This window comes from Carcharodon carcharias (genome assembly GCF_017639515.1).
Source record: "Carcharodon carcharias isolate sCarCar2 chromosome 39 unlocalized genomic scaffold, sCarCar2.pri SUPER_39_unloc_1, whole genome shotgun sequence".
Lineage (NCBI taxonomy): Eukaryota > Metazoa > Chordata > Chondrichthyes > Lamniformes > Lamnidae > Carcharodon > Carcharodon carcharias.
The window spans coordinates 147,854-160,238 of NW_024470814.1; positions in this window are offsets into that span (position 1 = coordinate 147,854).

Genomic DNA, 12,385 nt, shown 5'->3' on the forward strand with positions numbered 1-12,385 from the left:
TAACTTAATTACAACCCGCCAACTTCTTTGGTGAGATTTTAACCCGGGTCTCAAAACGTTGTCCTAGGCTTCGTGACTGCAAGCCGATTAACATCAGCACGAAATCAGCACATCCCTTTCAACTGAACAGACCGCACGGAATTAGGAAAACTCCAATGCTATAGGCTCATTCGCTTAAGCATTTATTAACCAGAAAGCTAAAGCACCATTGTCATTTGGTTTTGCTTACTGCCTTCAGCGTTAGAGAGCCGCTTGCTTCTTTAGTAAAGTCTCCATCGAGTTATTAACTAGGCACGGCTGAGTGCAGACGGAAGCTTAAAGAACAAAGGTGTGGTATCCACATACATTGAAGGAACAACATTCAAAATGGAAAGTCTTAAAATCCTGCTGGGACATGTATCTCTGCACTTACATGATCGGCGAGATGCAGATTTTCTTGAGTTTAAAAATGAATGACATTACATTTTGTTGTCCAGCTGCATTTCTATTCTGGTGCGCACACACATGTTTGTGGCTTGCTGAGCTCAGGATTTTATTGAAGTGAATCGCTAAATAAGCAGAGTCCTTAACATTCACAGCTACAAAGCAGTTTTCGTCCCCTTTTAATAAATGATTTAACACGCACTCTATATTCAACTCTGTCAGCTATGAGAAAAAAAAAACATAACACAAATCAAGCACCCACAGAACAGAAATGTAGTTTTTTTTTTGCTACTTCAGCTGGGCAGTTGGCGCCAGGACCAGAGGTGGAGGCCTCTTCTTTCCGACTGAGGGCTTCCAGGTTCAACGATGCATAGTTTAACTCCTCATTGTCGTTCTCTAGCACTTCAGAATAGAGTCTCTGCGATGAATAACCCGCTGCATGTACAAAACGAGGTGGCCTGGCGTTAGATGTGTAACTACTGTTACAATTGGAGTATACATTGCCACTCCCCCTTTCCTGTTGGTAATTTCTCGACAGCTATCCTGGTGAGCATAAGGTGAAAAGCTTTGGCAGTGGGTCTATTATCGCAACAATACTCTAGTCCTGTACTACTAAATGAGCATTTATTGCCAGGACTTAATTGCTAACTACTCTGCTGAGCCTATCAGATAGACAATTTCCAACGCACAAATTATGTTTATGGCTCCAACTTGGATATTTTTATCAAAGCTACACTCAAATTATTACTTTTTGAATCATTTCAATCTGTATTATTGCTACCAAATATAGAAAAAGTTCATTCAAAGTTTATTATAAACACAGTCAATGAGCGTAGAATATATTGCAACATGAAAAAGTGCTTCAAGCTGATAAACGTGCAAATTTATAACCTCTCAAAAAATCTTTAAGTACAAGACTTAATACAGGTCCCGTAAGTGGCCACATTCGCACTTAGTCCAAGTGTTTTGGGAACATGCATGCTGAACAGTTTACAGAATATAATGCGACGCATTGTCCATTCATTTTGGTGCACCCGAGTCAACACTCACAGTTGCGTAGGTGACATCTTGATACTCGCTCTTTGCTAATTCAGAACGCTTCTTCTGCAAGGAAAGCAACACAATGTCACAAGTGGGTAAGATCACCTTTCTCTCGATTCGCCTTTTATCACCCCCATGCTCTCCTCCCTTCCTCTGACAATTCATTCAACTTCACCCCGATGTTCTCTCCCCGTCTCTCTCTCTCACTTTCTCCCTCTCCCATGCTCTCTCTCGCTCTCGCTCCCCAAGCCTCATGTTTCGTCTCTGTCTCTCTCATTGATTCCCTCCCTCTCTTACTCTCACATCCTCGACACCCCACCTCCAAGTTCTCTCTCAGTCTCTCTTCCTCACTTTCTCCCTCTCCCACGCTCTCTCTCTCGCTCCCCAAGCCCCATGTTCTGTCTCTGTCTCTCTCAATGACTCTCTCCCTCCCTCTCTCACCCTCGATGCCCCACCTCCATGTTATCTCTCTGTCTCTCCGTCTCTCTCTGTCTCTCTCTCTCTCTGTGTCCCCATGTCCTCTGCCTTTTTTCTCTGTCTCTGCATCATTTTTATTTTCTTTGTATTTACTAGGGTCCCTCTCTATTTTCCTTTCCCCCCAGCTACAAACTTTTTGACATTTCCCCCTTTTAGTTTTCCTTCTGCCTCTTTACGCCCACTTGTTCATCACACAAATCAAGCACCCACAGAACAGAAATGTAGTTTTTTTTTTTCCCTACTTCAGCTGTGAAGTTGGCGCCTGGATCAGAGGTGGAGGCCGCATCTTTCCAACTGAGGGCTTCCAGGTTCAACGATGCATAGTTTATCTCCCCATTGTCGTCCTCTAGCACTTCAGAATAGAATCCCTGCGATGAATAACACACAGGAAATAATAAAATCAAAGGGAACAAGCTGATCTCAACAGGCGCTGGCTAAATTTAAATTCCTGAAAGCTATATGTTCTTTCCATGAAACAGAACAGTCTAATAAATTGAAAGAATATATAATTTGGATTGAGTCATAAGGACAAGACGGGAGGAATATAACAACGAAGATGACATTTTGCAGATTTATAATATCATTGGTTAGAGCACTGTGGGCAATTCTGGGGAGGCGGTGGCCTAGTGACCAAGTGCTTGGAATGGTAATTCAGAAGCCTTGATTAACACTGACTGAATTAACTGATCAGGCTCATCCAAGTTCACTTAAGAAATCTGGAAATGGAATATGGCCTCATGAAGCTACCATTGTTTGTTCTAGCAGCCCATCTGGTTCACGCATGTCCTCGAGGGAAGGAAATCTGCCGCCCTCAACTGGTCTGGCCCACATGTGAGTCCAGACCTAAAAGCAAAGTGATTGGCCCTTACCTGCCCTCTGAAATGGCCAAGCAAGCCGCTCATTTTAAGGGTGATTTCGGGAGGCCTTGATAATGGAGCCCACAACCCATGAAAAACTTATTTTTGAAAGCTAAACACCAGACTTCATGAATGAGATAATGACCTCAGAAATAGGGCAAAACCTAAGTCCGTTCACTGGTAAATTAAGTCGACGTGGGGCTTCTTTGGAGATAAAATAAACTAAAACAAACGAGTCATCGCTTCGAACTATGAGTTTAACTGAGATATGTTTCCATGGCGATGACAGTTTCAACATAGTCGATAGAGGGAAGCTGATATTCCCGCTAACTACTGGGCCATCCTACAACAGCAGGGAGTGGACATTATTTGGAGAATTAAATAAAACTGGAGGGCAGAAGAGCATAGATTGTTGTTACCTTGTTTTTCATTCAGAGGGTTGTCAGAATCTGGAGCATACTATCTGATAAGGTGATTGAAGGCAACCCCGTGCAGTGTTTCAAAAAATATTTCGAATGAGGATTTTACAGTGATTTGGGCACAGTTCTAGCATGGAGGAGAAAGTGAGGCTGCTAGCCCTTGGGCGATGGGCAGAACAGCCTCCTCCTTGGCGGTCCGCTTCAACAATGGTGCGATCATGCACTGATTTATTGTTTTATTTCTTCTATCGAATGTTCCCTTTGAATTTCACTCACCCTTCCTCAGCTTGCCCCCTGTTCATTTGTCCCTCCCTATGTCACTCTCTAAGTCACTCTCGCGCCTCCTGTCTTTCCTTGTGTTTCCAAATTTCAGACTTTTCTCTTTTTTCCCGCTCTTGCTCGCTCTCCCACCCTTTTCCTCTCTCTCAATGTTCATTCTTTCTTCCTTGATCTGCAATTCCAGGGTTCCCTGTTCACCTTTTTCCCCCTATACCTCACTCTCTAACTCCCACGCAGAATATCATACCTCCCACTCAGAATATCATATGTTTGCGTCCATTTTTCCATGAGTTGGCTGAGATTAATAGCAATATTCAAAATATGTGCTTACGTTCATCTCCAGGTTGGAGGAACCACTCTGGTTAAGATCTGAAAAGGAAAGACAAGTGCATTTTGATTCAATTGTTCCATGCTTTCATGGAGGGTAAATGGTCTAGCAAGTTCCTTGGCTATTGACGTTAAGCGGTGTTACAGATGTGTTGTTCTTTATAAGAACGACGTGAATTTCAATTCCATTTCAAACACATGACTTGCATGCAGCCAAAGACTCCTGCTCTGCGGATGCTGGTAATCTGAAACAAGAATAGAAAATGCTGGACAAACACTGAGCAGGTCTGACACTATCCATGGAGGCAAAGAAAAAGTGAACTTTTCGAGTGCATGTGGCTCTTTCCAGAGCTCTGAAGAAGAGACGTACAGACTCCAAACGTTAACCGTCCCTTTCTCTCCACAGATGCTGTCAGACCTGCTGAGTCTTTTCCACTTTTAAATAGATCCAGTGTGTTTGATGTGCCAGCCCAAGAATAATTCGATTCCCATATCATCCAGGTTTCCTGTAACCACGACTTTAATAGAACTGAATACTGGGTGGGTAGTATAACACTCTGAAATTGATCCAGTGTGTTTGATGACCCATGAACAATTTGATCCCAAATGACCCAGGTTTCTTGTAACCAAGTGATCAACAATCTTTAGAAATGTTTCTAATTCTATATTAGTTCTACCAAATAAATTCTAATTAATTATAGAAAGGAGAATATTGGAAATAGCTACATAAGCCATTCAGACGACCGTGATGGAGAGTGTCAGAAAGAGCAATGATCCTTGATCAAGAGATACAGTCAATGTCAAGATTACTGTACTTACACGCGAGATCACCATCTTGCCGTTTTGCCATTCCACTTGCAGACGCTGTACACCTTTAAAATGAAAGAAAGTTACCGATTTGTTAGAAGTATTCTCCCCAAAATCATCTTTTATTTTCCAATGCACAAGTTTAAGAAAATATTTAACTTTTACTGAATTGAGTTATATCGTGGGGTGCATTTTGCTCACATCTATAAATACTGGAGAACTAAAGCAATGTCATTACCTCTCAATATTTAGTCTTTTTGTTTTTCCTGCAATAAAGCAAAAAGTGGGAAAAATGTAAGGCACTCGATAAAGTTTTTCAAATGCTCAACATTCTATGGATTTAATACATTGAAAGGTTTTATGAATTTGCTCCTAATATAATGAGGATTTGTGACTAATACACATGTTATGGTGTACGAAACCATGAAATTAACTGATAATAGCCTCCAACCCAGTTTCCTCTACTTGCCTCTCAGTATCAATAGCTTCCACTTACAAATTCGGTGCCCAAAGGCGATAAAATATCCCATGTGCTCCAGAGGATTTGGGTTACACACATAAACATAGAAACAAATAATGTTATGCCTGTGTTTATAATCCAGATCTTTACACCTCACCCGATCTAATTGCCTCTTTCTAGCCTCCCCACGCCTCCCCTCTCTCTACTACCCCTTCGCTCTTGAACACATCAGGCCCGCCTTTATTAATGGTGTTTTCAGTTTTGACAATAAAATTATAAAAAGCAGCGAGAAATAAAGAGAAGCCTTCGAGTTCTCGCCTTTCTTTGGGTGATGGAAGTGCTCCTGAATTGTTTTACAGAAGGAGGGGACCAAAAGCGTTCTCGAAGTGATGCATTTAGTAGATGGCTTTTACTTTTCGGAAGCATCCAGTTAGCTAGTTAAGCTCTGAAAACTTTTGCTGAAGCGCCATCATCAGTGATGAAGGCGAATGGTGGGGAATGGATACTGCAGTACGCACAGCTGTGATATGTGGCTGTGTGACTAGGATTGTTTCAGTCTTCAGATTGTTGAAAATGGAACGTGGCACACCAACGTGAAACTACCGGATGAATAGGGGGAACAGTTTGACATCTGTATATTGGCGAATGGAACAAAGAGCTATCTGCAGTAAGGAAGGGGAAACAGCAGGATCAGTGTGCAAGATGTGTCATATTCGACTCGAAATGTTATCTCTGTTTCTCTCTCCGCAGGTGAAATCACAGAGGCCGTGAAGAGGAACAAAAGGGATGATTTGTATTAGGGTGTAGGACAGAACACAAAAAAGGAGCAGGAGTAGGCCAGACGGCCCCTCTAGCCTCCCGAGCCATTAAATAATATCATGGATTATTAGCCCCAGGCCTCAACTCCTCTTTCGTGCCAGCTCCTCATAGCCCTCAACTCCCCAATATTTCAAAAATCTATCTACATCATCATTAAATACTTTCAACGGTTTAGACTCCACAACTCTCTAGGGTAGAGAATTCCAAACATTCACTACCTTCTGAGAGAAGAAATCCACATGCAGCTCAGTTTTCATCGAGTGGCCCCTTATGCTGTAACTTTGTCTCCTAGTTTGAGATTCTTCCACGAGTGGAAACATCTTCTCAACATTGACCCTGTCAAGCCCCCTCAAAATCTTGCAGGTCTCAATAAGATCACCCCTCATTCTTCTAGACTCGAATGAATAAAGGCTTAACTTCTTTTGCCGTTCTCGATGAGTCAACACTTCCATCCCAGGAATCAGCCCATTGAATCTCTTTTGAACTGCCTCCAATGCCAGTGTATTCATTCTTGAATATGGGGACCAAAGATTACGGATCCACTAACAATGCAACTATGCTATCGCCTCCTCTACAACACAGCGAAGTGAAGCTGTTGCTTGGTCCCACTCAGTGCCCAGAGCAACATGTTTAATTTGAAGGAGGTAAGTGGAGTGGAAGCAAATGTTGTTTAACGTCACGGCGATTTGTTGGTCCTCCAGACAATGAGAAAGAATGGGGAGGGCTAACAGGCCGCCCTGGTGGCGAATTGAACTGCAGAGTGATTGGACGTCCATGGCGAAACGGAAGCAGAGCCAGAAACTGTTGAAGAGACGGAGGGCATCAGCAGAGTCATGGATGTAGGTAGGGAGTGATGTATAAGAAATAAATAGAATCGAGATAGGAATAATTAAGCATAGTTGGTTAGGAGTACTTTGAAACAATAGGATGAAACCAGATACGTCGCCTTATTAGATTTGGGGTGGAGGTAGAAGCTGACTATTCAGGGAGGTTGGGCCATGTGATTGAAAGGCATGGAGGGAAGAGCTGCCCAGGAGATCAGGTCAGTGACAGCCCTAGATCGGGTGGTTTCATTCTATGAAGGGTTGCCATGCTCCAGGGGGCGGTAGAAGGCAGTAGTGGAGAGTTGGCCTTTCAACTCTGATATCGATATCCTATCCTGGTGCAAGAAAAAATGTTACGAGCTTGGCCTAAATTTTTGACGTTTGGTTTGGAGCCGAGAGGCCGGAGTACTGCTTGTTCAGCTTAATATCCCTGCAGAGAATTTGATTAAGCTGCTGTCAGTACTACACTTCCCAATGAGAAGCTCAATGAAATATTCGGCCAAGGGAAGACGTCAGATGTAAGTTTGTATGTCCATTTGAATATTGAGGTCAAAATATACTGAGGCTTCTTGTCACATTTCTCCTTTCAACTCATCCTCCCATGGGATGTCGTTTTCCCTGGCAATGCATGAGTTTGTTGCTCATGCCTCATTGCTCTTGAACCGAATGTCTAAGTGATTTCAGAGGACATTCAAGCGTTAGCAATATTGCTGTGTGCAGGAGCCACATGTAGACGAGACCAGGCAACGATGGCCGATTTGCTTCCCTAAAGAGCATTACTGGACCATTTTAAAATATATATATATATAATTGTAATCGATTGTAGATTCCTGGATAGCAGTACTGACACTGACTTAAAATTCTAAAATTATTAATAGGTTTAATCAAACTCCAGCAGCTGCCATGGTGGAGTCTGAGGCCGTGCCACAAGCCTGGACGTGTGGTTTATGAGCCCTGTCGCAAATTACCCGCTACGCGGGTTTGCCAGGAGTTGAAGCGGTGGCCGTTTCTGAAGACAAAGCCAGAGAGGGCAGGTGAGAGCAAACCGTAAGTACACAGGGAGTGGTGAGATTCGATGGGGTGAGACGAAAGGGAAGGGGCGTGTGATCGAGAGGGTCACTGATGTCCTTCAGTAATGAGGGTGATGTTCCAGTTGCTTTATCACATCCTCTGCATTAAAGTGACCTTTCAATTCGGACAAGGCCTCATTTCTCAACATGTATTCATCCATAGTTGCTGACAATCTTAATGCTGCCGTTGAGTTTAGGGCTGTTTGCAGGTTTCCGCCAACTTTTCCTCCTCTTTTCATGAAAAATGGTAGTTATTTTTTTTTTCTTGACGAACACTTACTTCTTCTGGCGAACAAGCACGCCGTCACTGCCACAAAGATTGACAGGATTATTTCGGCTGCACACCCCAGGACTGCAATTAGAGGGAAAGTGGTCCCCGGCCCTGGAGAGCAATAAAACGTTGAACATGTGTAAGATTAAATACACAACCATGTGCGTGTTAATGTAATTAAATACATCAATAGCTTTGGAAAGTCTTCCAAGCTGATTGTGTGCTAAAGCCCCTTAGACAATGTAAAACCATACACTCTAACAGAATCCATTGGACATTTTTTCCGAACAACGGAATCAAATCAGTTACAGGGGATCTGACGCCCAGTGTTTAAAATTTCGTCCACGATTTTCCTCTTTGCTGTCTGACCTGGCGGTCTTACCGCCAACATGATAAAGGCCAAACCCCCGACCACAGCCATCTAGAAGGACAAGGGCAGCAGATAGATGTGAAAACCGTCACCTGGAGGTTCACCTCCAAGTCACTCACCATCCTGACTGGGAAATATATCGGCGGTTCCTTCACTGTCACTGGGAAAAAATCCTGGAACTCCCTCCCTAATATCACCGTGGATGTACATACACAACAGAGACAAAAACCTGGAACTCCCTACCTAGCAGCACTGTGGGTGTACCTACACCACACGGACAAAATCCAGGAACTCCGTCCATAACAGCACTGTGGGTATACCTACACCACAGGAACAAAATCCAGGTACTCCCTCCCTAACAGCACTGTGGGTCTACCTGCACCACAGGTACAAAATCCTGTAACTCCCTCCCTAGCAGCACTATGGGTGTACCTACAGCATATGGACAAAATGCTGTAACTCCCTCCCTATCAGCACTGTGGGTGTACCTACACCACAGGGACAAAATCCCGGAACTCCCTCCCTAACAGCACTGTGGGTGTACCTACACCACAGGGACAGAATCCTGGAACTCCCTCCCTAACAGACTGCGGGTGCAACTACACCACAGGGACAAAATCCTGGAACTCCCACCCTAACAGCACTGTGGGTGTATCTACACCACAGGGACAAAATCCTGGAACTCCCTCCCTAACAGCACTGTGGGTGTACCTACACCACAGGGACAGAATCCTGGAACTCCCTCCCTAACAGACTGTGGGTGCAACTACACCACAGGGACAAAATCCTGGAACTCCCACCCTAACAGCACTGTGGGTGTACCTACACCACTGGTGCAAAATCCTGTAACTCCCTCGCTAACAGCACTGTGGGTGTACCTACACCATATGGACAACATGCTGTAACTCCCTCCCTAACAGCACTGTGGGTGTACCTACACCACAGGGACAAAATTCTGGAACTCCCTCCCTAACAGCACTATGGGTGTACCTACACAACAGAGACAAAAGCCTAGAACTCGCTCCCTAACAGCACTGTGGGTGTACCTACACCACAGGGACAAAATCCTGGAACTCCCTCGCTAACAGCACTGTGGGTGTACCTACACCACAGGGAAACAGTCCTGGAACTCACTCCCTAATAGCACTGTGGGTGTACCTAATTCATAGGGACACAATCCAGTAACTCCCTCCCTAACAGCACTGCGGGTGTATCTACACACATGGACAAAATCCTGGAACTCCCTCCTTAATAGCGCTGTGGATTTACCTACACCAGATTGAAAAAATCCTGGAACTCCCTCCTTAATAGCTCTGTGGGTGTACCCACACCTCATGGACTGCAACGGCTGAAGAAGGCAGCTCAGCAGCACCTTCTCAAGGGCAACTAGGGCGGGGTAATAAAGGCTGTGCCGAGACAGCGAAGCCCACATACCCTGAATGAAGGAGAAGACAATATTGACTGCAAATGTTCTGGGCTGGTTTTACTGTTTTTTTTTAATAACACACAGTCCATACACCAGACAAAACACTTTGTCTTCTCTTAATTCCGTGATGCAAATTATCAGGCTTGATCCTTGGACATTCCTGATAAAGCAAGTGAAGGCAAGAAGCCACGTTATTTAGAAATGAACCAAAAATGGGGCTCAATCAGAATGTCTACCTTAGAGTGCGAAAGCATAGACAATAGCAGATGCCTCTTTAACTGTTCATAGAAGCCCAGTTTTAATTAGATGCTTTTGACAACACCATTTGCACACAAAAAAAAGGCACAAAATTGTTTGGGACAGCGAAATGGCATGCTGTAGAGTCACGGTGAATTGTACTGTTGGAGTTGGGGTAAATTAATTTCTGTGAAAATTTAATGAAATTTCATTTCACTGCTAGGACGGGACAACAATTTTAATGCCTTTTGTAACTGAGCACCACAGAACCTGTTGTGTAGGCAGCCACATGGAACTAAGCAAAAATAGCGCCCTTGATGAACTCCAACATTATCGAGCATTACCAAGGCGTAAAGGTTAACGATCTGTGGAGAGACCATGAGAAGGGAAGGTCAGAGACCCGTCGGGCGAGAACCAGATCCCAGATGTACTTTTCACATCGGAATAGAACTTAGAATATTGGAAGGAAAACTTCATCCCCACTGCTTTAAAATCTCCACTGGAGTCTGAATGAGTTTGATACAGCATCAGCCCATTTCTCACGTGTTGGGAGAACAAGCAGTTTGCAAGGAGCACTGTGGAGTCGAAGATTGTTGTGCCTGGGCTGATTTGGGGGTGAATTCCTGAAGGGGCATCATGGCATGCAGAAAATGGAGGAGAGCTTAAGTTTGTGAGGAGGCGATTCAAATGCATCCACTAATAGGCAAAGCTCCTTGGTGAACCTCAGTCCAAGACAGTCCTCAGAATTGAATTGATGCGGCCAACTATCAGGAGCATGTGTCCTGTTTTGCGGGCATATAGAGTCCGTTGGATGATATGCAAAGGGAATGGAAGGGGACAAAAGGAATTCTGCCAGTCCAGTGAGCATAATGGAAATGAGTCAAATGACAGTTTGTGGCGAATCAAGCTGACTGCTTACTCTCTGCAGTCCATGCAAAACGAAAGGTAAGTAAAACGAATAATCAGAAACAATGTCCCAGTTGACGACAACAAATAAATTTGGACATGTCGACTGGGTTGTAACTAAATTATATTTAAAAAAATAAATTTATATCAGCGAGCATGTCTTCAAGGTACTGGGGCTATGAAGCGTTCATTAGTTGTGACTTGAGTATTGTGTGCACTTCTGGTAACCTCTTTACAGAAAAGATGCAATTCCATTAGACATGGTACAGAGGAAATATAACGAGAATATTTCCAGACCTGGACAATTGCAACAATGAAGAAAGATTGTATAGGCTGGAGTCATTCTCCTTGCAAGAGAGGAGGCTTAGGGGAGATTATATTGAAATGTACAAAATTGTGAGCAGCCTGGATCTAATGGATGGGACGGACCTACTTACTTCAGCCAGTAACTAGGGGAATTGGGTTTAACGGGGTTGTTAGGAATATTAGAGCAGAGAGTTTGTTAGGGGAAAAAAGTAAGTAAGAATTTATGGTAAGGGAAAATTTATTGAAAAGGAATTAATTACGTTAAATCTCCAGGCAGCCAGTGCTATCAAGTATATTAACACTTAAAGATTACCAGATGAACTTTGCTCAGGTTTAGGGCCTGTTACCAACAGAAAGGCCTCAAGAGCCACACTGGAGTCAGATAGGGAAAGGACGGATGGTCCTAGTTTAGGTAGGAGAGAAGGTCTCTGCCTGGGTGACGATAGGGACATGCGATGCATGTACCTGTTACCAGAGATGCCTGTTTAATGTAAACCGATATAGTGACGAGATGGGAATCTGGAAACTGTTCTTGTACGTGACCAATAATGTATAAATATGTTGAACACTTGTAATATAGCAGAGTGTGATCTCAAGCTGTATTGAGATGGTTCTTCCCTTGCAATTGCTGGAATAAACGTTCGTGACCTGTATCTGAGGCCCCTGTGGTCAGGTTGTCAAAGTGACAACAGGTTGGCGTAGTCGGTAGGATTCGAGCCATGTGGAGAAACCCCGCTTTCGATTTCAAGAAAAACTGCGGGTTCTTGGGGTCAGGAACTCGCTGTGTAAACCGATAGCAGAGGCAGAGAAACTCAACTGACTGATTGAGTCACATATAGAAACTTCCAGTGCAACATGCTGTTCTGACATGATTGGAATATTTAATGGTGCGTGAATATAGTTGGGTCTCAATGCACGGTAAGATCAATTGTCCTTGCTGTAATCACTATTATGAAATTGCTAATCATCGAGAACCATATTGACTTTTCAGTTCTCATTCTTGCTTGCAATTACCCCCAGCCCCATGATTCTCCAAGTTATCGGCGCTGGTCACAATCTGGTCTTT